Source organism: Megalobrama amblycephala, linkage group LG14 (genome assembly GCF_018812025.1).
Source record: "Megalobrama amblycephala isolate DHTTF-2021 linkage group LG14, ASM1881202v1, whole genome shotgun sequence".
NCBI classification, from domain to species: domain Eukaryota; kingdom Metazoa; phylum Chordata; class Actinopteri; order Cypriniformes; family Xenocyprididae; genus Megalobrama; species Megalobrama amblycephala.
This window is the reverse complement of record NC_063057.1, coordinates 41,527,969-41,555,437: the sequence shown is the minus strand read 5'-3', so window position 1 is coordinate 41,555,437 and position 27,469 is coordinate 41,527,969. Positions and strand designations below refer to the sequence as shown.

General features: G+C 39.8%; 1 protein-coding gene across 1 annotated transcript in view; it reads right to left on the bottom strand.

Moving 5' to 3' along the window:
* The window catches only part of LOC125244796 (aerolysin-like protein), a 55,372-nt gene that overhangs the window by 3,892 nt on the left and 24,011 nt on the right, over positions 1–27,469 (bottom strand). Inside the window, exon 2 of the mRNA XM_048155051.1 lies at positions 2,434–2,485. The gene's annotated coding sequence lies outside the window, so the exon portion shown is untranslated. The remainder of the gene's footprint in view (positions 1–2,433; positions 2,486–27,469) is intronic.

The following is a 27,469-nucleotide window of genomic DNA, read 5'->3' as shown; positions in this document are numbered from 1 at the left end:
AATTGTCTTTCTAAATGTTTCGTTAGCATGTTGCTAATGTACTGTCAAATGTGGTTAAAGTTACCATCGTTTATTACTGTATTCACGGAGACAAGATCTGTCGCTATTTTCATTTTTAAACACTTGCAGTCTGTATAATGCATAAACACAACTTCATTCTTTATAAATCTCTCCAACAGTGTAGCAATAGCCATTAGCCACGGAGCACTATCAAACTCATTCAGAATCAAATGTAAACAATTAGACATGTTGCATGACGAACACTTTGTAAAGATCCATTTTAAGGGTTATATTAGCTGTGTAAACTTTGTTTATGCAATGATAGAGTCGAGAGCTCTGGGGGGGCGGAGAGCGCGAGCAATTAAAGGGGCAGCAGCCCTGAATCGGTGCATTTCTAATTATGCCCCAAAATAGGCAGTTAAAAATTGTTTTTTTTTTTTTTTTAAATCTATGGGGTATTTTGAGCTGAAACTTCACGGACACATTCAGGGGACACCTTAGACTTATATTACATCTTGTAAAAAAACGTTCGATGGCACCTTTAATTTGACCGCATTATTTATTTTTTGTATGTTATTCTTTTTTGGTATGTTATACTTCATAAGATTTGAAAGGAATATAAGTTATACTTACAAACATTTCAAACATAAACTGACAAAAATAAAATAATTTAAAAAGATTGTTTTAATCAATGATAAAAATGCAATGATAAAAGGCATAACTTGAAGGGGCGTGGTTTGTTGTACTTTGGGATGCAGACAGACCCTTCTCAATCCTTGACATGCTGGTGGGGCTAAAGGCACAATAATTAACATGATAATAAATTTCTGGCTGACTTTTTCATTTGTTGATATGACATGGTTATATTCAGATAGTAAATTAGAGATAATTACCATAAGTATGATGAAACCATCATACTGTACTTAAAAATATGATAGTAATATCATGTAATAAAATATTGTATGTATTTGTTACTACTGCAGACTGAGAGATGTATTAAATAATTATGGGATCTCATTCAATGCTTTCAGAATCTTAATTTCTAAAATAATTTTGTTTTTTTAAAATTAACATTTCAATGACATTATGTTTACTGAACAAAAATTATTTTAATTATCATAGTAAACCAAACGAGGAATAACCAAATACAACAAACTTAGCTAAAGTGGTTGTTTTGAATAAGTACAGTACAGTCCAAAAGTTTGGAACCACTAAGATTTTTAATGTTTTTAAAAAAAGTTTCATCTGCTCACCAAGGCTACATTTATTTAATTAAAAATACAGTAAAAGACTGTAATATTGTGAAATATTATTACAATTTAAAATAACTGTTTTCTATTTGAATATATTTCACAAAGTAATTTATTCCTGTGATGGCAAAGCTGAATTTTCAGCATCATTACTCCAGTCTTCAGTGTCACATGATCCTTCAGAAATCATTCTAATATGCTGATCTGCTGCTCAAGAACCATTTAATGTGTACAATTGTACAAAATATTTGTGTACAATATTTTTTTTCAGGATTATTTGATGAATAGAAAGTTCAAAAGAACAGTGTTTATCTGAAATCTAATCTTTTGTAACATTATAAATGTATTTACTGACACTTTTGATTGATTTAATGCATCCTTGCTGAATAAAAGTATTCATTTCTTTAATTTCTTTTCAAAAAAATAAAAATAAAAATTCTTACTGACCCCAAACTTTTGAACGGTAATGTATAATGCTACAGAAGCTTTGTATTTCAGATAAATGCTGTTCTTTTGAACTTTCTATTCATCAAGGAATCCTGAAAAAAAAAGTACACAACTGTTTTCAACATTGAAAATAATCAAATGTTTATTGAGCAGCAAATCAGCATATTAGAATGATTTCTGAAGGATCATGTGACACTGAAGACTGGAGTAACAATGCTGAAAATTCAGCTTTGCATCACAGGAATAAATTACTTTGTCAAATATATTTAAATAGTAGCTACACAGTTATTTTAAATTGTAATAATATTTCACAATATTACTGTTTTTTACTGTATTTTTAATTAAATAAATGTAGCCTTGGTGAGCAGACGAAACTTCTTTTAAAAACATTAAAAATCTTAGTGGTTCCAAACTTTTGGACTGTACTGTATGAACTTAGATATTATTAAAAACATTATTCTAATTTCTAGTATTTATATCAATACTTTATGTCTTTTACCCCATGCTGGTTTTACCCTGTGTGGGGTAAAAGGCTTCCTCATACATTTACATTTTTAAACAAACCACTTTTTCCCCCCTGTTATCATACACTATGGGAGTAGTGAAATGCACATTTTTCTTACAGTGTGCCTTTAGGCCCTTTGTACCCAGAAAATGGGGTTGGATAATCTCATGCAGTTTCAGAAACTGTTAGCTACATCTTAAATCAAGTGCCTGTGAGAGAAAGCGTACTTACATGGATGACTGCAGTCTGAACTTCTTCTCAAGAGCAGCTGGTCTGGTCGAAGCTGGAAAAGTGAGATGTGTTTGGTCAGGCTGCTGCTTAAATAGAGCTCCAAAAGAGGACAGGCAGTACCTAAAACACACCCTGAGTCAGTGTAATCAGCTCCTTCCACCTTTCACTCACAATCTTTTTAAAGATGCATGTGGAAGACTGTAGATTTTACTAGCTGATAAAATTGCACTAAATTAAAAACATGCACAAAATTGTCCGCACTGAAAAATGTACAATTAGACCAAAGCAAAAGTCTATCACAAAAAATACTTCAACATTTGCAAAGTGAAAAAAAAGTGAAAAGTGTCCTAACAATTGACCAAAGAGTAGACGTTTCAGTTTGTGCTTTCTTCAGTGCTTATGAAACAAAACAGCAACAACAATCTACTATAGACACAATTAGAAATTACAAGCTGAAAAAATAAAAATAAAGGGAAAATAAATGACAAATAACCCCAACTGGATTGAATGGAGAGATGGATCTTGCCTTTTTCTTGTATTTTTTTCCTTGTCATTAATTCCTCCCTTTTCCCCTTTCACTCTTTGGTTTCTTTTTAAGGACACTTTTCACTTTTTGCATTTTTTTTTTTTTTTTTTTCAGACATTATCTTTCTATTCATCGAGAGTCACTCAGTTGTTGTGACGAGTGACCTCCCAGATGTAAATAAAACTTAATTTCAACAAAGAGCAAATTGGAAATCATGTCAAGTCATCTACTGCCACTGTATTGAATTCACCCAACCAGATGTTGCAAGTTTATCTCAAGAGAATTCATATTTTGTACAAGTGTATATGCAGTATGTACTAGAAAACCATAATGTCACTAGAGACATTCCACCAGCAGGATTGAGTAGCTAGCTTGCTGGGAAATCCAGCCAGTGTTTTCCAGAAAATATACCATACTGATCTGTGCTCAAGTGAAAATGCAACTGGAACCATTTGTCCTGATGGTGGAAAAGTGCTTATTTTGTGGTTTAATACAAATACTGTAAAGAGGATACAGAAGCTATTGATGTATTTGTTTTTAAAAGTCAATAATGGTAGCACTTTCTTAAGAGCATGGTTCCATATGTAGTACAATTGCAAACTGTTTCAAGCAAAAAAATTAACTTGCTGTTGGTCACATATTCTAATCCTGACTTCGGAGCAGTGCAATTGAAAAACCTACAAAGTTTCTGAGTTGATTTATCTGAGCTTCAATCCTGTCTATACAAGTGTGTTCAAACCTGCTCCCGGAGGGCCAATGTGCTACAGATTTTTTCTACTTTTCTAGTGATCCTTAATATCTTGTCTGGCTGGTTCAGGTGTGGCCCTCAAGATTATGTTAGTGACTGATGGTTAGGAGAGCAGAGGTCAGCCTCACCAATCTGTTGACTACTTAGCAAAACTATTCTACTTACTAATTTTGCATTGATATTTGCATTCAGACTTGACCTTTCATCAGAATGTTTATATTACAAAAAAGGTTCTTGAAAACTTTTTATTTTGTGATAAAAATTAATGGTTAGTTTCATGTCCTAATGACAAATACAATTGCAAATACATGTCCAGGTTAGAATATCGTACATACAGCTTTCATTAAAAATCCATTTTATTATAAAAAAAAAAGTCTTGTGAACAAGCCTGCTTTTGCTTCTTCACCATCAGTCCAAATAATTACCGTTGTTGAATTATGTTGTATTATACCGATCCGGCAGTTAACGTTGAATTATGTTGTATTATACCGATCCAGCAGTTAACGTTGTTGAATTATGTTGTATTATACAATCCAGCAGTTACCATTGCTGAATTATGCCGTATTATACTGATCCAACAGTTAACGTTGCTGAATTATGTTGTATTTGTCAGGTTTAGCTGAAATGAAGGACCCAAATGCAGTTAGAAATGCAACAAAAGTTTTATTCAGTGATAATGGTATCAGATAGCGAACTTCCAAATTCCAGATCCACAATCCAAGAACTCAATAGAAGAGATCAGAGTCCAAACAGATCAAATTCAAGGCAAGCAGTAGTCAGAAACTGGGGATGGTCATTAAAGATGATAGCCCAGGCAAATTCTGAGAGATCCACAAATCTAGATAGTAATCCAGAGCAAAAGTCCAAAAATCCAGATAAACAGACCACTGGCCAAGGAGCATAGGCAGTCCACACATCAATTGGTATAACAGGGCAGAAAAAGGAAAAAACTGAAAAAAACACAAAACCAATAACTGATGAACCAAAACAAGAAATGTGTGAAAAGCGTAAACAACAAAACACACTGGCAAAGACAAAAAAGAAAACATGAGATTTAAATAAGGAGAAAATAGATAAGGAAATAACAAACAGCTCTGAATGCGTACACAACCGCGCTGATTGCAAAATGCGATCAGCTGAGTGCGGTTGGCACGCACAAATGAAAAACAAAACAATCAATCACCAACGTGCACAACCATGCCGATCGCGAAACTAGGGTTGCCACCTTCAATACAGAAAAATAAGGGACGCCAGCCGCAACGGGGGCCACACCCCTCGGGGCCACGACGACCACAGTCCTGATGGCGTGCCGGTGGTGGTATATCATAACTTAAAACATGTTTTCATAAAAATATTAAGATTGATACCAATGGACATTATAATAAGATATCTGCTATTGAAATCAGTGTGAACAGATGCAGTCTCTCACTATCACAGCTTAAGTGGTCATATTGAATACACAGCTATGACAATAATAAACATAGGCCAACAAAGTGTGACTGAGACCACAAAAAATAAGCTTTTGGAGGAACTTGTGAGACGTGAACCATATTTTATTAACTTATTAAATTAACAGAGCCATAACTTAGTAATTATAAATTAAACAAATTGTAAATTGTCATTTGTTGTGAACAAAGATTTTGGCTAAAATATTTGTCATTGTTTGCAGTAACACCATCCAAACAGTGAAACCACACCTAAATAACTGTAAATGACATAATATCTACAAACATTTCTTATTTAAGTAAAACACTTAACAACATTGTTATTATTAGTAAGTAAATATATTTATGTTTTTATTTATTCCATTTTTATATAGTCTATTGTTAATTCTATAGTATTGAATGATGCAATTATTTAAATTGGTTAAGCATAACAAATTGTTGTTTATCTAATTCACATAGGTACTATATTTTGATTAAATATGAAATATATATCTCTTATCTCTTATTGAAGTAATGCTTATGTGTCTGACTGTACAACTTAACCTTAATAAACAAATCCTACCATAACATGATTAATATACATTATTAACATTATTTCTTAATAGGCAGCATATGAAATCTAACGTTATTAATCAAAAACTTGAGGTGATAAAAAAACAAACAAAAAAAACATTACACTATCTGCCTCAGGAGAGAACCGGCGGGCGGCGTCCCGCCCTCCTCTGACTCTGATTGGCCGTGATTCACGGCCCGTGAACCTGAAACAAACCAATCAAACCAACGATGGCGTGTCTTCACACAATGCGGGTGGGGTGATTTGCATGGGATGCTGCATAATGTGGACCTATGTAAAATACGGGACAAATCGTGTCCCGTATTGATTTGATACGGGACGCGTCATTTTGCCTGTAAATACGGAACGATTCCGTATTTCACGGGACGGGTGGCAACCCTACGCGAAACATGAACAGCTGATCATGGCCGGCACGTGCAGACAAAAACAAAAGCTCATGCAGGAGAAAGAGACAGATCAAATCTGAGCCCTGACAGTATTATACCGATCCAACAGTTACCGTTGCTGAATTGCTGTATTATACCGATCCAGCAGTTAGTAATGCGGAAAGTGCAGTGGCCTTTTCCGTGAGAGAACGACAGTTAAACAACGCAAATGCGGGACGGAACGTGCACACATTGCGTGTATGTATAGATCAGTCAGAGATGGATCACAGGATACAGTAATTAATGATGTAAGATTTCTTCCATGATGGGTAGCCAGCAGCATAGAATAGCGAGTATCTGAGCGGTTAGACCAGATAGATGGATAGGATCGATGAACATAACACGGACGTCGAGCAATCCCAAGCTCCTTACAGAGCCTGTATGTAGTTGAGTTAAGACGGGGATGTAATTTCAGGCAACACAGTTGAGATAGTGAGTAGTTGAGCATCATATTTTCGACACAGAGTTAAAACTCTAAGCAAAGCAGGTACTGGGACGTTGCGAGCAATGATAGGTATGGTTAAATCACTGACAGGCAGTAACAACACAACATCACCGGTGATTGAAGAACACACTTCTCTTGTACTAAAACGCAAGAGAGCCGCAGAACTCTCGTCACTAATCGAGTACGATCCGTGCAGTACAGGGACCTTTTCAGTCAGATTGAATGGCAGGGGGTAACCAACCATCCAAAATACTGTCCACGATAGATAAATGAGGGAGTGAAGACTTACCCGCCAGTTATGTAGAAGGTCTGATGGAAGATCGGCAAACGACAGCAGAGTGGTGTGAGTTAGATGAGTAGCCAGTGATGAGTAGAAGTTCCCTGTGTCAGTTATAATCCACGGTAGAATGACAATAGTAAAGTCCAGTTATAGTCCAATAAAGACGGAGTAAAGATTCAGGAGCTCAGGAGAGGAGATGACATGATAAACACAAGGCACAACACAGCAACAAACAAACGAGCAAAGAATTCCAGTAAGAAGTGGCAGCAAGACGCGCACAGTGGAATTACAGTGCATGACTTCTCAAGAAAAGCGGCTTATGCAAATAAAGGTACACTTTCACAGGTTATTAATGTTTATAACTCATGAATAAATGGTTCACAGGTTTCCACTTTACATTAAGGTGCACTTTCACAGGTTATTAATGTTTATAACTCATTAATAAATGGTTCCTATGTGTTCACTTTAGGAAGCCGGAAGTTGCAAATGACTTTTCTCCAGTGTTGTGACGTATTTACAAGTGAAACGGAATATTGAATAGAGGCAAGTATTTTACTTTAGCGCTCCTCCTCTCCATATCTCGCTCATAGCAGACTAACTGTTGCCAGAGGAGTGGTTTACACATCTTCAACCCAAGCCGTCAAACTGACATTATCAGAGAAGGAACGCCATTCCAGACCAAAAGTAACTTTAAACAGATTTTGACAGACTGCGATTCTGCCTAGCCCTTGCTGTTCCTGTTTGCCCCTGCTTAGACCCTGCCTGTACGACTATGCTTACTTTTGTAATAAAAGCTTGTAATAGAATAAAAGTCCTGGCACATCATCTTTTCTCATCCTAGATGCTTCAGATGTGTGTCGTACACACAAAATTTCTCAAACAGTGCGCAATTAGAAAGTAAAAACACCCTGTTATCGGTAAATCTGGTGTTGTTTATATACTGGTGTGAAAGTTTCCTCACGTGACATCACTAGTGTGAATGCAGCCTTATTAGATCACCCGCTGTCTATGATATCATCAGTAACAATCAAACAGCAGTAAAGCACTCACCGCTCTTGACTAGAAAATGTTCGGATACTTAAAGCACTTACTATTTGCTTGTATATCTTGAAGCTATATTTATTTTGTTGAAAATTCTTAACATAAAATGTTTTTAATTTAATTTGTAATTATTTTAATAGTAGGTATAATTCCACAAATAAATAAACGTAATTAAAATAATTAAAAAATAATTAAAAAAATAAATTATTTTAATTTATAATTTATTGCACAACAAATTCTTATGATGCAGGAATTGGCATCACCAGCAAAAATGACAAAACCAAGGCTGGGCTTCACAGTTTTTCACCCCACTGCGAAACCCAAATGCAGTGGAAGACTAGTCAACGGGTTCAGAGACAACAGATGACACAACACTGTAGCTTTACTTTTTCAACAGACTTCATGCCCTTGATTATGGGTTCCTTTCAAACATCCAACTGAACATGGCCAGACCTGCTTATTACAAACTATAAAACATGAACTGTGGGTGTGCTGGTTTCTAATATTACCATGTCAATCAAGCAGTAGACAGAGTGACGGCCAAGTATCATTTTATTTCCAACACAATAAAAATCTCAACTGAACAGATTGCTAACCTTTGATTAAAACCTGTACCACACTGATTCATCTTGACAACTCCCACCCACTTCTCGCAAACAATAAATAATTGAGTGACATGCAAATAACATGTCCATTACATATGCATGAGAAACCTGGTGATGGGATAGACCTATCAGAAACCAATTTAAATACAATTAACATTAATTATTTAAGTCAAAAATGGCATCATAACATTTGCACTTACTGGACCAGAAAATGAAAAAACAAAACAAAAAACAAATGGTCAAAACGAATGGCTTAACAATTTAATAAACCACCCACAATGTTAAATTAAAACCATCAATTATTTCATACCCTTAACACAAAACCACTGACCTGTCTTCAGCTTTTAACAGTGTCTCGTAATAACCAAAATTCCTTTATTATGGTATCGTCAAAGGCAAAACACATGCACTGACATCAGTTTTTGGCTTGCAGCAAAGCGTGCTTTTTGCACCAACCAAGAGGAAATAATGGCCCACACACCTAATTTATGTCAGAACTAATTTCCTTTAGGCCTGAGCTCGAACACTGACAGAGAGAAAACATGACTCCATCACCCTTTTACATAACATTACTATGACCATCATCAGCCAGCTGACGTCAAGATTTAGCACAAACGGCAATAAAATTGTCCAATGGAAATACAGAAATATTCAGAAAATAATATCACTATTTTGTTTAAACGAATGTCTACCACATTTTACAAGACAAAACATTATGCTTCATACCTTTCCGAAGTTTACCATGGTAACCAAGTAGTGCATTTTTACTGCAGATATTGTAACTAAAATAGAACAACAGTAACTTTAAAAAGGATTTAAAAAGACAAAGGTTCTGAGAGCTTCTTATGCTGTTTGAAAGAGATATTAAATATTCATTTTTTTCATTGTTTTACTGTGGTAAATATGGTATTCTGCAGAACTGACAATGTGTGATTTGTTTTTCTGCCATATATACTCCGATATGAAAAAATCTATATGTTTCAAAAAAAAAAGAACGATTCCAGAATGATTGGAACGATTTTGCTGGAGAGTGCAGTGCATCTGTAGGCCTATATAAAATAAAAATAATTTTTAAAAATCCATCCTTAGAGCTCAAATGATTTAGGATTTTTTTTAAATCTGGGTGTTCACAATTGGGTTTACTGACTCTTTACAAGAACCAACTCAGACCTCTTTCATTAACCCTAAAGTGAACATTTTTTTTTCCCCCCCCCACTTTGGTTTTTATAATAGGCCACATAATTTTTCAAAATAATTATTTATTGTGGTTATTGTTAAATCAAAATTTTAAAATAAGAAATGTATTGCAGTTATACTATTGTGTTGTATAATATATGTAAATAAACAGACAACCAGAAGAGCATATATTCATTTAATAAAAATGATTATGAATCCTACTCAATTAGATAAATCGCACTAAGCCATACTGCAATACCAAATGTATTTTGCTATATAGTGCAGCCCTAGTATTCTAGCAAAAATTATGGTTGACATTGCAAGTTTCCATTAGAGCGGAGCCCTTAAGTCCTTTTAGCACTTGAGCAATGAACACAGATCTCCTTCTTTCCCAGGAACGCAGGCTAATTTAAGGTTCATTTAAGTCCAAATTACCTTGACCTGGTTTTAGATTTCAGGCCCTGATACAAACCATCTCCTGCTTAAATCAGGTGATACGTAGTATCCCACAACGCTCCCTGTTAAATCTTTCTTTTATATCATGGTTTTCAGGGTTTAAAATGCATTTGCATTTGTATATCCTTTGGAGCCGACAGCCAAAATCCAAAATTAACCACTTGTAGTTGTTTTATGTGAAGAATATTCCAAATGTGTGTCATTCCAAATGGGGCTCTGGAGAGAAAAAAAAAAGGTTTACCTAGGCTCAATAAAACTTGACAAAGCTAGCAAATTTGTTTATGCCAAATCTCCAAAAAGACAGAAGATCCACAACACAGTTCTCTTTAGTAGATGGTCTGATTGTTGTTTTGAATCACTCACGTTGATTACAGCTACCCAAGAATGACTGGGCTGACTCACAACGTAAAGTAAAATAGCAAGACCTCTCACGTTCAAAAACAACACAAAGAATCCTGAGGAGTGTTTCTTTGAGTATCGACACCAGATATCAGCTCTGACATTCCAACTGGGCGTCTCAAGACACAGCTGGGAATCTCAGGATTTGCAATGCATGCTGAGATAATCACACTGCAGCACTATGAACGATGACAAAGACGTTAATTGAATAGCTCGCCCGAACATGAAAACTGTGTCATTATTTACTACCCCTTTTGTTACAAACCTGAATGCCTTCCACAAAAAGGGAAAATTCTGATTAACTCTTTCTGAACATTCAAAAAGGATGACAGTAGAGGAATCAAAGTTGTCCAAATGATTCCTGTGCTATATTTCAAATGTGTGTCTGAATCACATACTGTCTGAGTAGCTTCTACATTTGATAAGGAACGTACTTTGTGACCATAAAAAAAATATGTTTTATACAGTATGAATGTGTGGGCGATATGACCAAAATCTTATATCACGATAACGATATACATCATGATACAGTTATTTTTGTTTTAAACAAATTTCTTTTTTTCCTTTTCAAATTTGTACAAATTTCTACTTTTGTGTTGCACAGAACAAAAGTCATACAGGTTTGGAACTACATGAAGGTCAGTAATCAACAAAATTTCCATTTTTGGGTGAACACGATGACAAAAACTAAAACACACAGGCCAAGATGTTAAATTTCATTTGAAGTAGCGCCATTTCCTTCCTGGATGCTGTTACATCAGCTCACAAGTTATCATACCAGTGCTGGCCCTAGCCTCTTTGGCGCCCTAGGCAAGATTTGTTTTTGGCACCCCCTTATATTGCGATTTATCTAAAGGGGCGAATCTAGAAAATTATTTATAGGGTGGTAAAGGGGTGGCATGAGGTCTATGAGGGGTGGCAACACCAAAGCAAGCGCTCATGCATAGTTTTTGGAGATTTATGGCCTGACATACACAATTGTGTTCATAAACATTGAATTACCAGAAAGTATCTATATACTGTTTAAAATTAATAAATAACAAAATTTCAATATCCATCATGGCACCAAGTAAATACACTATATGAAAAACTTCTAAATGAGTCTGAGCTTGTATCACTAAAGGAGATGAGCAGTTTTATTAATATTACACAGGCTACTTCAATGGTATAAATCACATGTTTTAGTCCAAGTTAAAGAGCAACAAAACAATTTTTGAGTTTCTGTTATTAACAGAGGTGGGAATGTCTGTGTGTGTTCACCCAGAACACCCTATCAACACCCCAGCAACTGCATAGCAAGAGCCTAGCAACCACCCAGAATCTCCTAGCAACCACCTAGCAACTTTAGCAATCACCCAGAACATCTATATTCTGGACTAACTGACCAAAGTTTTTACATTTTTTAAACAAGACTTGAAGTTGGGTTTATGACAAGCCAACATAAATTTGTCCTTCAAACTTTTCAGTCTTATTGTTTTTCTTGATTGCTTATGCACAATTCATTAAACAATTCAACATTTTCTCACAACTAAACACAATATCAAAACTATACACCAACTTGCACAAACCTCAAACGTCCAGGTCAAAATAAAATGTTCTAGTCAAAAACTTATTCTTGTCTGACAAAATCAAACTTTGGCATCAGATGACACACAAAACATAACAAATACACAGACTACTGCACTGCAGTGAACACTAGTGAGATCAATTCATATAACACGGTAACAAAAATACCTCTTTTTCATTTTACTATTATAAATTGATCTTGCAGTAGATGAAAAGCATGAGAAAAATAAGTATGAACTTGGTATGCACCACAATACAGTATACTGTCAATTGCAGTAAAAGTAAATTCAGCATCCTCTGCACATTTGGCTAAATTGCATTACAGTATACAGTACTATAGCAGTGTATTGGTCTTCTGACACAAGACTATATCCCTAGGCAATCATTTCTCAGTTCTGCAAAATACAGTAGAATACACATAGCAAATGGCTACAAAGAAAGTTGACAGTCACAACATTGAGGGTGTACAACGTGAAATTTCCCTCATCTAAAGTAGTCTACTGGTACGGTTTAAGTTTAAAACCCCTGTAAATTATTCATTCAGCTCTTTCAGATTTTGACTGGTGTGTGTCATCACTTTTGCTACCTAATGTAGTCATTGTTAAACGTTTTGAGAAATGTGTCTTTGTTTTGATAACTGAAGGAATGGTTTGAGAAACTGGGCCAACTGAATTACTTATCATGTGTTAGCAATCGAGAAAAACTAAAATACGTTTAGATTCTTACCCTAACTCTGCTGTTAGTTTCTGTGATCGGGATCTCCGTACTGATTTCATGTTATTGGTTCGTCGGATGGCAAAAATACCTTTATCCATGATGAAAGTGGAGCGGGCGGTCCCTGAATCAGCTTGCCAAAAAATTACGAAAATCTCAGACATATTCGGATGGGATTACATTTCTCACAGGACTTCTGAGTTAGCCGGGAAGCAGTAATTTTCCGATTCACGTACAAATATGGGAAAAAATCGTAAGTGAACTTGGCTGCACTGTGTTTTTGACTCTCAAAGAACCGGTTCATAAGAGTCATTTGTTAATGAAGCACACTGGGCGTGCTGCATGCAACCATCATACACAATTTATTTAAAGATGTGTTTTCTTGCCATCACTTTGCGTTATGTAATTTTTTTAGTCATCTCATCATATTGAAGCGCCGCTCCTGAAAAGCAATACTTGAAACACTGCTTATATATTTTATTCTGTGATAATTTTGGGGTGGCAAAGCTTTTCTTAGGGTGGCAGATGCCACCCCGTGCCACCCCGGTAGATCCGCCCCTGCCCACGCATCCGGCCTCTTTGGCGCCCCCTAGCAAGATTGTGCCCTTAGCATTTGCTTATACTGCCTATATAACGGGCCGGCTCTGTATCATACCATCTGTTGTGGTCTTTGTTAAACTTTAGTTAACATTAAGACACATACGCACAGGATTTTATAACGCTGAGCTTCTTTACTAGCATGCCATGAACTTAACTCACCAAGTTGCCAACATGCCATACACCAGTGGGTCATACCAACTACACGAACTATATGGGGGTGACCTGGACAGAACCATTCACTGCATATACTACATCCCCCTTCTTAAGCTTTAAACAAAGTAATAATCAGGCATAAAGCAAGTATAGTATGCTGTAAATATCACCAGTGTATAAAATAAACATTTGCTATGAACAAGCAATATAAACACTAGTCTATCATACTAAAGTAAGCACATAACCTTTAAGCCGTGCCGGTTGTCTGACGATACGTCCAGCTCTTGTGCATTCCGGACCTCGCGCACTTCTTTCCACATCTTGAGGTAGCTCAGTTGGGGCAGCTTTTGGAACAGTGTCGTTGCACAAGTCATTTTCAGTGTACATGGAACAGTCAGGTTGTGAGTCATGTTTGATTGACCTGTCAGGCCTGAGGTGGCGTCTGTTCCTGCGGTAGATTGTGCCTGATGATGTGACAACATCGTATGAGCGGGGCTCATCTCGGATACTGACAACTGTAGCTGGTTTCCATGTGTTTTTGATTCTCATATATACTCTCTGTCCCCCCTTTAAGGCTGGAAGTGGAGCTGCTGTTCTATCATACCATCTCTTTTGCCTTGATTGAAGATGCTGCAGCACTTCCTGGATGTGTTTAGGTATAGAAGGTTGCAAGAACAGCTTTGCTGGCCGGCAAAGTGGAACGTAACAGTGACAGGAGTGTTGCGGAGAGTCAATAAAGCTAGGTGAGGGTCAGTGCCAGACTGAGCAGCAGCTTTCAGCATAGTTTTGAAGGTTTTTATGGCTCGCTCGGCCATGCCGTTGGACTGAGGGAAGTTTGGACTGGAGTGTGTGATGTTGAAACCCCAGTCATGAGCAAATCGAGCCATTTCAGGACTGGCAAAGGGTACATGATCGGCAATCAGGATCTCAGGCACACCATGTCTTGCAAACACCGCCTTGAATTGTGCTATCAGTGAGCCTGATGTTTTGTCTGACAGCTGTAGGACTTCTGGATATTTATAGAAATAATCCACAATCAGGAGAAATGAACGCCCTTGAAAGTCAAAAATGTCAGTGGCTATTTTCTGCCAGGGTCCCTCTGGAACTGGATGAGAGATAAGTGGCTCCTTTTGATTTTCAGGACAACTCTCTTGACAGCAACTACAGGCTTCCACCATGTGACGTACGGCTTCAGTGAGTCCTGAGCTAGAGACCGCTGTACACCCTGGTGTGCCGCATGAAGTCGTTTCAGCACTTCTGGTCGCAGTGCACGAGGGATGATAATGCAATCATCTTTCATGAGTAGCTCATCATCTATGCTAATAGTGTGTCTGACTGGCCAGTAAGCTTGAGCAGCCAGTGGGACATTTTTCTTTCTGTCCGGCCATCCTTGCTCATGTAGCTGCCGTATCAGGTGAAGCTCAGGATCTGACTGTGTGGCTTGTTGGATCACGTGCATGATGTTACCACAGAGCGATTCTCCATTCACCGTGTAGATGACTTTCTCTTCGCTCAGGTCTAGACTCTCTGTTGCATCAGACTGAATGTATGCTCTGGACAGGGCATCTGCGATGAGCATCTGGTTGCCTGAAGTGTGAACAATGTGAATGTCATACCTTTGCAGCTGGAGCAGCATTCTTTGAAGACGTGCTGGTGCAGCACCTATGGGTTTGGAGAATATTGCCTCAAGTGGTTTGTGATCCGACTGAACTCTAATGGGCACACCGTAAACATGCTGGTGGAACTTTTTCAGAGCAAACACTATGGCCAGTAGTTCTTTTTCTATCTGGGCATAGTTCTTTTCAGCCGCAGATAGCGCTCTCGAAGCATATGCAATCGGTTGCCGATTCTGCATTAGAGCAGCCCCCAAGCCATCTTTTGAGGCATCTGCCTGCACTTCTATAGGCTCCTTTGGGTCAAAATGCCCTAGAACAGGTGGAGTTGCTATGGCTGTTCTGAGTTTTTCAAGTGCTGACTGCTGTTCAGGATGCCACTGCCAGTCTATATCTTTCCTTAGCAACAGCCTGAGCGGTGCAGTGAGGGTGGCTTCATTGGGAATGTATTGCGACAGATAGCGTGTCATACCTAGCAGACGTTGAAGGGCTTTTCGGTCAGTGGGAGGGGGAAATTGCAATATCGCTGAAACCTTGGACTCATCAGGCTTCACTCCCTCTGCGGTGATAACATGGCCAAGGTAAGTCACCTCATTGACCATATACTGCAACTTGTCTTTGTTGAATTTCACATTTAGACTCACCGCTCTGTTCATCACTTTCTCTAGGATGGCATCATGCTCTGCTTTGGTGGATGCCGCTATGATCATGTCAACAGCCACCATGAAAACACTGTCAATGTCCCCAAAGCTCTCTGAGTTCAAGCGTTGAAATACCTCGCTCGCTGACTTTATGCCAAAAGGCATGCGATGAAAACGATACCTGCCCCACAGCGTGTTGAAAGCACAGAGATCTGCTGACTCATCTAGTTGAATCTGCCAATAGCCGTCCTTCTCATCCAGGATGGTGAACAACTTTTTGCCAGCTAACTTACTCTGTATGTCCTCCAGGGTGGGAATGTTGTAGTGCTGGCTGAGTATGGCCCTGTTTAGGTCTCTGGGGTCCAGGCAGACTCTCAGTGCGCCATTTTTCTTTTCTGTGATGCACAGACTGCTAACCCATGCAGTAGGTTTGGAGACTTTGCTTATGACACCCCTTTTTTCCAATTCATCCAGTGTCTCTCGGAGTCGGTCATGGACTGCATACGGTATCTTCCTGCAGCCGTGTATTACCGGAGGAACAGAAGGGTCAGTATGAATATGGTGCAATCCTGGAAACTGGCCCAAACCTTGAAACACTGATGCATAGCGGGTGAGGAGCTCAGTTTTTGTGGTGGGCGATGATGGTATGAGGGCGTCTACTTTTCTTATGAGGTCCAACTGCACACATGCCTGTCTCCCAAGTAGGGCTATATCTGATGCTGTAGTCACAAAGAACATCATGTCGGTTGTTTTATTTTTAGCCTGCACATGGAGTTTAACCCTCAGGGGTCTGAGGATTTTTGGGGCCCTGGAGAAGTTTTGACATGCCCTGACATTTGTGCTTTTTTCAGTTGTTCATAAACATATTAATGGAAAAAGTGTCATTACACTGTATTCAGCACAAACTAGGCTACAATAATATGTGAGGAACATGTATGTACATGTTTGTGTTTTTGAAGGAATAACGTTTATGCGTGGTTATTGAAAAAACAAAAAACTTAAGTCACTGAAATAAGGCCAAAAAAAGTATATTAAATCTGTGTTCATAAGACTTCTAGGTATTGGAGGTTGTAGACTAGAGTTTTTGCTTCAGAATGAAGTCAAAATTATCCTTCCTACTCCTTCATATAAAACAATAGAGAGATTTAAATTTTCTAAGACACTTTTGATCAAGAAACACAGTATGCGAGGAGGCGGGAATCCTCATGTATAATGGGTGATTCTCACCTGAGAAAACAAAAGAATTGAATAATAATGACCTGAAATGACTTGCATATTAATGAGGCCTTTCAGTCAGGTAGGCTGTGAAAAAACCCTCTGTGATCATGCTAATAACAGGATTAAAGTCCACTCAGGACAAAAAAAACATGATTTTTGTGATCTCATGCATGCATGTATTATTGCACATGATATGAAGAAAATTTTGTATAGGCCTATGTTAAATTACACTACCAGTCAAAAGATTGAACACATTATAATGCCATTATAATGTTTTTAAAAGAAGTCTCAAGTCTCTAACCAAATAATGGTTTTCTATTTTAATATACTTTCAAATATAATGTATTTCTGTGATGCAAAGCGTCTGAACATTCCTACCTCTAGGGCATTTTATATAGGCTACTATATTTGTTATATTATAGAGCCTAAATGTTGATGTGCAGTTGACAAACTATACATCATTAAAAAGATCTAAGACTCAAGCTTCACATTTTGACTCTTAAAATCTTATATTGACCATAATTTCTTAATATGCTTAAAAGCATACACATTTGGAGAAATATTGATGGATTCTCATATGTTTATATCAATTTTCTATACAGAGATAATATTTATTATTCTATATTTATTGTCATTACTATGAGTGCTGGATACTGTGTTTTCATCATTCATACTTGCAGCCGGAGGGTGCTCTGCCCCTTTTGTCCACAAATGCCTCAGTAAAAGAAGAGGCATATCATGTGACAATCAAGGAACTAACAGAGGCAAGAGATCGCTAAATATGGCTATTCAAAACACTTTTGAAGACAATAAATACACGATTGAGACGATGAATGCATGTATTGCCTCTGAATTTGCGTCTGAATAGCGCTCGCTCCGTGGGCGTGGCCGCATTAGCAGATAATGAGCTGAATCACGGACTTCTGACATGGCTCTCTTTTCATACAGATTACATAAACACAGAAGGTTTGTTTTCGATTTGACTTACATGTTTTAAAACCTGACATCTTAACGTTTTTTTAGACATAAGTGTAATTTTTCTGTGATTAGTATTCACTAAGTTACAGTTCATTTTCTAAGAACTATCAGATTGGACTTCGTTCAGAGGGAGAGGAGAGATCACGCATCATGTTAGTTTTCTTTATTTTACAAAGAGCACAACATTTTGTTTTTACTCTGAGTGTACACAAATGAAAGAAGATATTCCACAGATTAAAATGGTGTATAACTCTTAATTGTATGTGCAACATTGACGGAGTATTTTGACTCTCTTTCACACTGATAAGAAAAAACCACGGTGGTATCGCCGGCGATACCTTCAGACCTCAGAGTGTTAACAACACCTTCTGGTTTGATGCGGGTGCCTCCATACGACACAAGCACTGTGTTTGTCTTTTGGATGTTCACAGGAACCTGAAGCTGATCAACGATTTTCTTTGGAATGACTTTGCTTCAGCGCCCGTGTCGAGCTTGAAGGTGACAACTGTGCCTGCCATACGCAGATTTGTGTGCCAGCCTGTGTCTGATGTGTTTGAGTGAACTACAGTACCGACAAACAGTGTGTCTATCCCAGATATCTCAGTATCTATGTCAAGCGTGTCCATTTTGGCTTTCGATTTGCACACAAGTGCAAAGTGGTTCTTTTTGCCACATTTTTTACACACTTCATTATAGGCAGGGCACTGTCTTGGCATGTGAATGCGTCCGCATTTGCCACAAGTTTTTGAATGTCCTCTAGTTGGCACTGCCATTTGTTTGTGCACTGCTGGTTTGTTTGATTTCCATTTAGGCTGCTGGCCATTTTTTGTAATGGCATGCACAAATTGTGTTTCTGATGACGCTGCCATAGCTGTAACTTGTGACTTCTTTAGCTCTGCACATATCAATGGCTTTTGAAAGTGTCAAATCAGATATGGACAGCAATCGTTCACGAAGCCCTGAGTCAGTTATGCCGGCTGACCCTGAATCTCTGCTTGTATTGTGGTGCTCCTGGCCATGTCATATCTGCATGCCCCATCCGTCCTCCTTGTCCCATGGTGAGTGCTATCATTCACTCCAATTAAGAAGATGAAACCATTCACTACTGTTGTAAACCTTACTGCTGCTGATGTATCTATTCCAGTGGTGGCGCTCCTTGATTCAGGGTCAGCAGGGAATTTCATCTCCGGCTCCCTCTGCAGACAGCTCCAGCTCAAGACCACGCCCTCTCCAAGCATCTACCAAGTCCACTCCATCACGGGCAAACCCCTAAGCCGAAGAAAGATCAGTCAGTGCGTGGGTCCTCTTCAGTTACGTGTGGGAATCTTACATGTGGAGGAAATTCATCTGCTGGTTCTGGAGGAATCCACCTCTGACGTGGTTCTGGGGCGCCCGTGGCTAGAGCAGCACAACCCAACCATCTCATGGCGTACAGGCGAAATCCTGAAGTGGGGCGATACCTGTTTCTCCAACTGTTTCTCCGAGTTTCTCCAAGTCTCCTCGTGCGACTGATCTTTCCCTCTGTGCCACCTCCATCGAGAGCCCGATTGAGAAACGCTCCGTGGATATTATTCCAGCCTGTTATGCCCTCTTCAGTGACGTCTTCTGCCTCTCAAAGAGCCTTCCAAGCTGCCTCCACACCGGCCATGGGACTGTGCCATCAATCTGTTACCAGGTGAGCCAGTGCCCAGGGGAAGGATTTACCCCCTGTCTGTACCGGAGGAGAAGGCCATGGAGGATTACATCAAAGAAGCGCTCAACCAGGGTTACATCCACCCGTCTACTTCCCCTGCTGCTTCGAGTTTCTTCTTCGTGGCTAAAAAGGACGGAGGCTTGCGGCCCTGTATTGATTATCGTGCACTGAACAAGATAACTGTCATGTTCCGGTACCCCCTTCCTCTCGTCCCAGCTGCCCTAGAACATCTCCGTGGTGCCACTGTGTTCACCAAGCTGGACCTCCGCAGCGCGTACAACCTCATCCGGATACGCGAGGGAGACGAGTGGAAGACCGCCTTCGTCACACCCACCAGCCACTATGAATATCTCGTCATGCCGTATGGCCTGGTCAACGCCCCCTCCGTATTCCAGGATTTCATCCATGAGGTGCTCCGGGAGCTTCTCCATCGGTTTGTCCTGGTCTACATAGACGAAATACTCATCTACTCCCGGAGCCTGGCCGAACATCGCCACCACATTGCGGAGGTCCTCCATCGCCTGCGACAGTTCCATCTCTTCCTAAAAGCAGAAAAATGTTCATTCCACCAACCCTCAGTACACTTCCTCGGATACATCATTGATCACAGTGGCATCCGGATGGACGAGGGGAAGGTGGAAGCTATCAAATCCTGGCCCACTCCATCCAACATAAAAGAACTCCAACGCTTCCTTGGCTTTGCAAACTTCTACCGCCGCTTCATAAAGAACTACAGCTCCATCGTCCATCCACTCACCAACCTACTCCGCAACCAGCCCAAGTCTCTGTCCTGGACCAAACAGCCACCAACGCCTTCGAAGTCCTCAAGAACGCCTTCACCACCGTCTTACCAAGTAGACTGCACCCATGCGCCTTCTTCTCATGCAAGCTCAAACGGCGGAGGTCAACTACGACATCGGTGACCGCGAGCTCCTGGCTGTCAAGCTTGCCTTGGAAGACTGGAGGCATTGGTTGGAGGGAGCCAAGCACTCCTTCCTGGTCTTAACGGATCATAAAAACTTGGAATACCTGAGAGCTGCAAAGAGACTCAATCCCCGTCAAGCACGGTGGGCCATGTTTTTCTCCAGATTCGACTTCTCGATTTCCTATCGTCCTGGCTCCAAAAATGTGAAGGCTGACGCCTTGTCCCGTCTCCATGCTCCCGAAGAAAAGAACGAAGAACCCGAAACTATTCTCCCTGAGTCCATCTTTGTGAGCCCCATCTCCTGGTCAGAACAGACCATACCCTCCTCCAATGCCTCCACCAATGCTCCACCGGGTTGCCCCCAAAGCTTTCAGTACATCACCCGGACACGACACACTCCACTGATCCACTCTGCGCACACGTCACTTGGCACTGGCCACCCGGGGGTCAATGAGACCCTCTCGCTGCTGAAGGAGCGCTTCTGGTGGCCCAATATGGCCAACAACGTCAGAAGGTACGTGCAGGGCTGCAGGGAGCGCGCCATCTCAAAGAGCCCTCGTCATCTCCCAGCCGGCAAGCTGAATCCTCTGCCCGTTCCTGAGCGACCCTGGTCACACCTGGGAGTGGACTTCATCACAGACCTCCCAGCCTCTGATGGTCACAAATGCATCCTGGTAGTAGTAGACCGCTTTTCCAAGTCCTGTCGTCTGATCCCCCTGAGAGGTCTACCTACCGCCATGGAAACAGCTGAACTAATGTTTAACCATATTTTCCGATACTTTGGTATCCCAGAAGACATTTTATCAGACAGAGGACCCCAATTCATCTCTCGTGTATGGAAGGCGTTCCTATCCCTCCTGGGTGTGACCATCAGTCTGTCATCCGGTTACCACCCTCAGTCGAACGGGCAGACAGAAAGGAAGATTCAGGAGATCGGCCTGCTTCCTGCGTACCTTCTGCCACGGCCACCAGGACTCCTGGAACCAGTACTTGGGTTGGGCCGAGTACGCACAGAACTCTCTACGACAGTCAACCACCGGACTCACTCCATTCCAGTGTGTGCTCGGTTTTTATCCCCCTCTGTTCCCCTGGGACGGGGAACCAACCAATGTTCCTGCGGTCGACTACTGGTTCCGGGAGAGCGAGAGGGTTTGGGACTCAGCTCATCACCAACCGCAGAGGGCCCTGCGCAGACGCAGAACGACAGCAGACCTTCAACGTTCCAATGCTCCCTCCTACCAACCGGGACAGAAAGTCTGGCTGTCAACCAGGGACATCAGGCTGCGTCTGCCCTGCAAGAAGCTGAGTCCCAGGTTCATTGGCCCATTCACCATCACCCGACAGATCAACCCAGTCACCTACCAACTACAACTCCCTCCACAGTACAGAATTCACCCCACTTTCCATGTGTCTTTACTCAAGCCTCACCACCCTTCTGTTTCTCCTTCCACAGAGCCTGACGTGGCAGCCGCCGAGCCCCCCCTTCCACTCATCCTAGACGACGGCGCAACCTACTAGGTTCGTGAAATCCTGGACTCCTGGCGCCGTGGTGGTCAGCTAGAATACCTAGTGGACTGGGAAGGCTACGGTCCTGAGGAGCGCTCTTGGGTCCCTAGAAATGATATCTTCGATCCCAACCTGCTTGAGACATTCCACGGCAGCCACCCTGACAGACCTGCCCCACGTGGAAGAGGACGACCACCACGACGTCGGGGTCCTCGGCCCTCAGGAGCGGGCCATGGGAGGGGGGGTACTGTCACAGACACGCCAGGCTCCACCCTCACTCAGTCCCAGCGTACTCAATCACCCGAGTTCTAATCACCGCCACCTGCACCTCATCATCACCACAATCACCAGCACCATAAGAAGCCAACATTCACACACACATTCACTGTCCGGTCTCGTTGTACCATACGTACCTGTATGCTTACCTCAAGGACTCCAGACGAACTACTTACCTGTCTTCAACGTCTCCAGTTTCCCTCGTGTGCTTCTCCTCCTGTGTGTGAGTGTTTCCAGTCTCCAGTGTTCCAAGTCTCCAGCGCCATTCCAGTTCTCCTACCCTGCGACCACAAAAAGGACAGTATCACCATTCAGCACTACTATATCCATCTCTACATCACGTATCACTCACCTACACTTCTGTTGAACTCTGCTGGTATCAATAAACCTTACTGTTTGTTTTACATCTGCCTCCTTCCCTTCTGTACTGTAACACACACATCCTTGGAAAACATTTAGGAACAGTATTGCAGACACCAACGCTTTAGGATAGGTGGTTAAAATAGTATTCTTTTTGGCACTCTACCACACCAATATGAATGTAAAACTTTTTCTTTAGTTTTATGTATCAACAGTATCTGATCACATTTTCCTGTTCTAGGATCTTTATACTGTAATTTTATCACAGGTACACATTTGGAAGGTGTTGAATGAGGTACTCGGCCACAATAATAAAATCTCAGTCATCCCTGACACTGTGCAAAATCAACCAAGTAATGACAATCTATCTAACATCTTTAATAATTACTTTTCCTCTGTTGGAAAAAATCTTTCTCAAAATATTTGTCCACCAGGGGGTGCCAATTACAAAGACTATCTTCAGGGTAATTATACAAATTCATTTTTTCTAAAACCTACTTACAAAACAGAAGTGATAAATATCATAAACAAATTAAAATCTTCACACACAGTTGGTGCTGATAACATATGTAGTATAATTATTAAAGCCATAGTAAATGAAATTGCAGAGCCTTTTGCTTACATTATCAATCTTTGGTTAACACAAGGCATTGTTCCAAAAATGACCAAGATAGCAAAAATAATACCAATATACATGTCTGGGGATAAAAATGATATTCAAAACTACAGACCAATAACAATTTTGCCAACCCTCTCTAAATTTCTAGAGCAAGTTGTATACTCCAGACTAGCAGAATATCTTGAGAAATATAATGTATTAGAGCTCTCACAATATGGCTTTAGAAAAAACAGCACCATGTATATGGCTATTTTAGACCTTGTGGAGAAAATTAATGATGCTTTTGGAAGAGGAGAGTATGGTATTGGGTGTTTTTCTGGCTCTTTCAAAGGCATTCGATACCATTGATCATGAAACTTTGCTTGGTAAACTAATGGACTATGGTGTCAGGGGAATATCTTAGGTATTTACACTCATAAGCCTTTGCAGTGAATCTTCCAAGGGTAAAGTGAATTCAATGATGAAGACCTTCTTCACTGAAGGGACCAGAGAACTATATCAGACCTGAGGATAGAGATTGTGATCTCTGTGGGGAAAACAAGCTGCCAACCAGTATCCACCAGCATCTTCCAGTCGCAGGCTATCCGAAGCTGGTCATGCTCCAGTGATGGCCTGTTCCTGGTTACTTTTGCCACTTCATGGACAAAGATGGCTTGACGGGAGTCACCTGCCCCTTTGCCCCTTGGTGCCCAAAGTGCCCTTTTGTCAAAGCAAAATTTCCTCTAATTTTTTTGTAATAACATGACCTTTTGTGAATGCCTGCCCATGCCCAATCTAAATATTAGTAAAATTTATGAATAATAATTGTAGGAACTGTGGACAAACCAGACAATTGAATCATTCAGATGATTCTTTTAAACATAATCCTAATTCAGAATCAAGTTCCGACTCCAGCTCGTCTGCGGAGTAAACCCAGGCGGATTAATTTTATGACACCCCATGCTTCCTGATAGCAGGAGAAGTGACAAACCAAATGGTCACCAGGAAGATAAGATTCTTTGATCACCCAGATCAAAGAAACAGAGAAAACAATGCAGGCCCCATTTGTTCTCTAAAAGACCTAACCTCACAGAAAACTCAACAGAGACTGTTCTACAAATAAAACTGCTTCGAAATTGTTCCAACAATTTTAATGGACTTATCAAACATCTTTTAACTACATACATTTTGCATTATGTGTCCACGAGTACTACCTGTAAACAGTTAGGCTTTAGAACACTCACAATTCATGTAAATATGTTAACTCTTGACTGAATGACTGAAAGTATGCCTTATTTGGACTTGATTTATTTCTTTTCATCTTTCTTAAATCATGGCTTGAATGAAATCTGTTTAAAATGTATCATATTGCAGTTAATAGAAATTATGTTAAAATGGCACTCTGCTAAAGCAGAGACAGACCGGGATGTAACACTTATGTTTTATTGGGGGCAGAGGAAGGCCCTCTTGAAACAGGACAATGTCTGATTGGCCAAGACTCCTCAAAGGTGTGACAAACAACTAAGTTTAAATGATCATATTGCAAGATAGTGAACTAGGAGTTGGTTAGTTCTGGTCAAGCAAAACAGAGCAACAGAAGAAAGAACCGGTCAGCCATGACCAGAGTACCAAGAACAATGGAGTAACAAGAAGAACAGACAAGCCGCTCATTTCAAGCCATCCAACTTCCACTCACTTTTCTTTTCTTTCTTTAATTTTCTTTTCCGTTGAAAGTCTCGTGTTCTAAGTTTCGCACAAAGTTCAACCAACGACTTCTGCCGCTTCAACTTTAACTCCAGCGACAAAGAGACTTCCCTTTAATTTTTCAGCAAGCTCAAACGTGATTGGGTTCTACCGAACACAACACGGACCTTGAATACCCTGCGACAACTCATCGACTTGGAAAACTCTTCTCTACACGCCAACGAGGGATATTCACATTCAAAGTCAACGCAAGCAAGTACCTCCAGATTAAAACTGAACTGGTGCATTTAATGATTCATGGTTCGTTCAGGTCAGGTCAGATCTTCTGAAAAGCATAACTTTGCTAGGAATTCATCATATCACACTCTCTCTCTCTCTCTCTCCTAAACTCTTTCTCTCTCACTTCCTGTCTTACTGCAACGCGTATGAATGAATGTATGTATGTATGTATGTATGTGTGTGTTCGTGGTAGATTAGCTTGTGTTAGAATAAATAGTCTTTTATAGATTTTAAAAGAAAGTGTCTTGTATTATGTGCTTCTATGATTTAATGTCTTAAACTGTGATCTTAAAAAGTTACCGTGCTCTAATCAGTGTTTTCACGATTGTTGGATATTTATATCCGCTACAAGAGCTTATTACGGATCGAGCAAATGAACGCTGGACGACTCAGTTGCTCGGTCGTAATCTAAGCAACTCTTTATAATTCCCTATAAATATTTCATTTGAGCTAATTTTACTTCCTAGGGTGTTTTCCCTACATAATTTAGCCGTAAATAAAATGACCCACATGATGACCTTTCACCTGACGACGATGACCGCATCCGACCGGGACAATTCCTCACGCCGCACGCGCATTTTTTAATTGCCAGGGGATATTTTCAACACCGCGGCAGCTGGTAAGTGGTGTTTCATTCTCAGCGAAGTGATTTTGATGTTTATTTACTTATTATTATTTTACAAGAATGATGTGATGTGATGTGATGCGAGTATGGAGGACCAGGAGTGACACATAAAAATAAAATGAAGAATCAATTAATTAATTTAATAATTTAAACATAAATGAATCACTTTTATATGGGCAAATTAATAGACATATTTAAAGTTGTTTATTCCTGTTTTTAAATATAGTTTAATAAAACATTAAAACATTACATTTTAAAAATCTTTTTTGAATGTATAAATAAATAGACACATTTAAAACGGGTTATTTAATTCATTTTTTTAAAATGTAGATCAATAAAACAATAAAAAGTTCATTAGTAAATCATTTTAAATGCGCATTTAAATCGCCTTTTTAAAAAGAATTTGGCAAATGCTTTTTTCTCTCTATTTACCAATTGCTTTTCTTTGTCGGTTTGCCAAATGCTTTTCTTTATCCATTTGTCAATCGAGTGGTAAAATGCCATTGGGCAGTACACACGTGGGAGCAACCAATCAACTTTCGCCTCAATTTGAAGAGCCAATCCTCTCTCACTAGTAACACTCACTGTCATTGGACAGTTAGTACGGTGACCGGGAGAGGACATGATCGGTTCATTTAGTTTTGTCTCGGCCACCACGACATAATAAACTCGTGGGAACGTGATAATATGTTGTGACCACGAGATCGTTTTGTCGAGGTAAGGACATCCTTATGTCGTGGCCTCGAGATCATATTGTGAGGGAACGATATATTTTTCTCGTGGCCTCGACTTCATTACATTGAGGGAATGACATTATTTCTCATGGCCACTAGTTACATGTGTAAACAACCTGCGCTACCATAGCAACCTGGAATTATCAGAAATGGATAGGCCTATAATAATATTTATTTTTAATTTAGAAAAAGAACTGAATTAAGAAATGATTGTATTAACATAGTGCATATTATATTGTATTGCGTGCTATGTTACTTAGGCAGCATTCGAATGAAGTTTATCAATAAATGTTTAAACGTTGTACATTTTAATCCCATCCAAGTCTTTTAAATCCATTCACTTATCGTTTATTTTTTTAATATTTTTATATTATTATTAATAATAATAATAAATATTATTATAATCTTATCCATTTCTGATAGTTCCAGGTTGCTATGGTCATGCAGGTTGTTTACACATGTAACTCGTGGCCATGAGAAATAATGTCGTTCCCTCAACATATGATCTTGAGGCCACGACTTTACATCGCGTGGCCAAGCCATAAGGATGTCCTTACCTCGACAAAACGATCTCGTGGCCACGACTTATTATCACGTTCCCACGAGTTTATTATGTCGTGGCCGAGACAAAATGAAATGAACCGATCATGTCCTCTCCCAGTCACCGTACTAACTGTCCAATGACAGTGAGTGTTACTAGTGAGAGAGGATTGGCTCTTCAAATTGAGGCGAA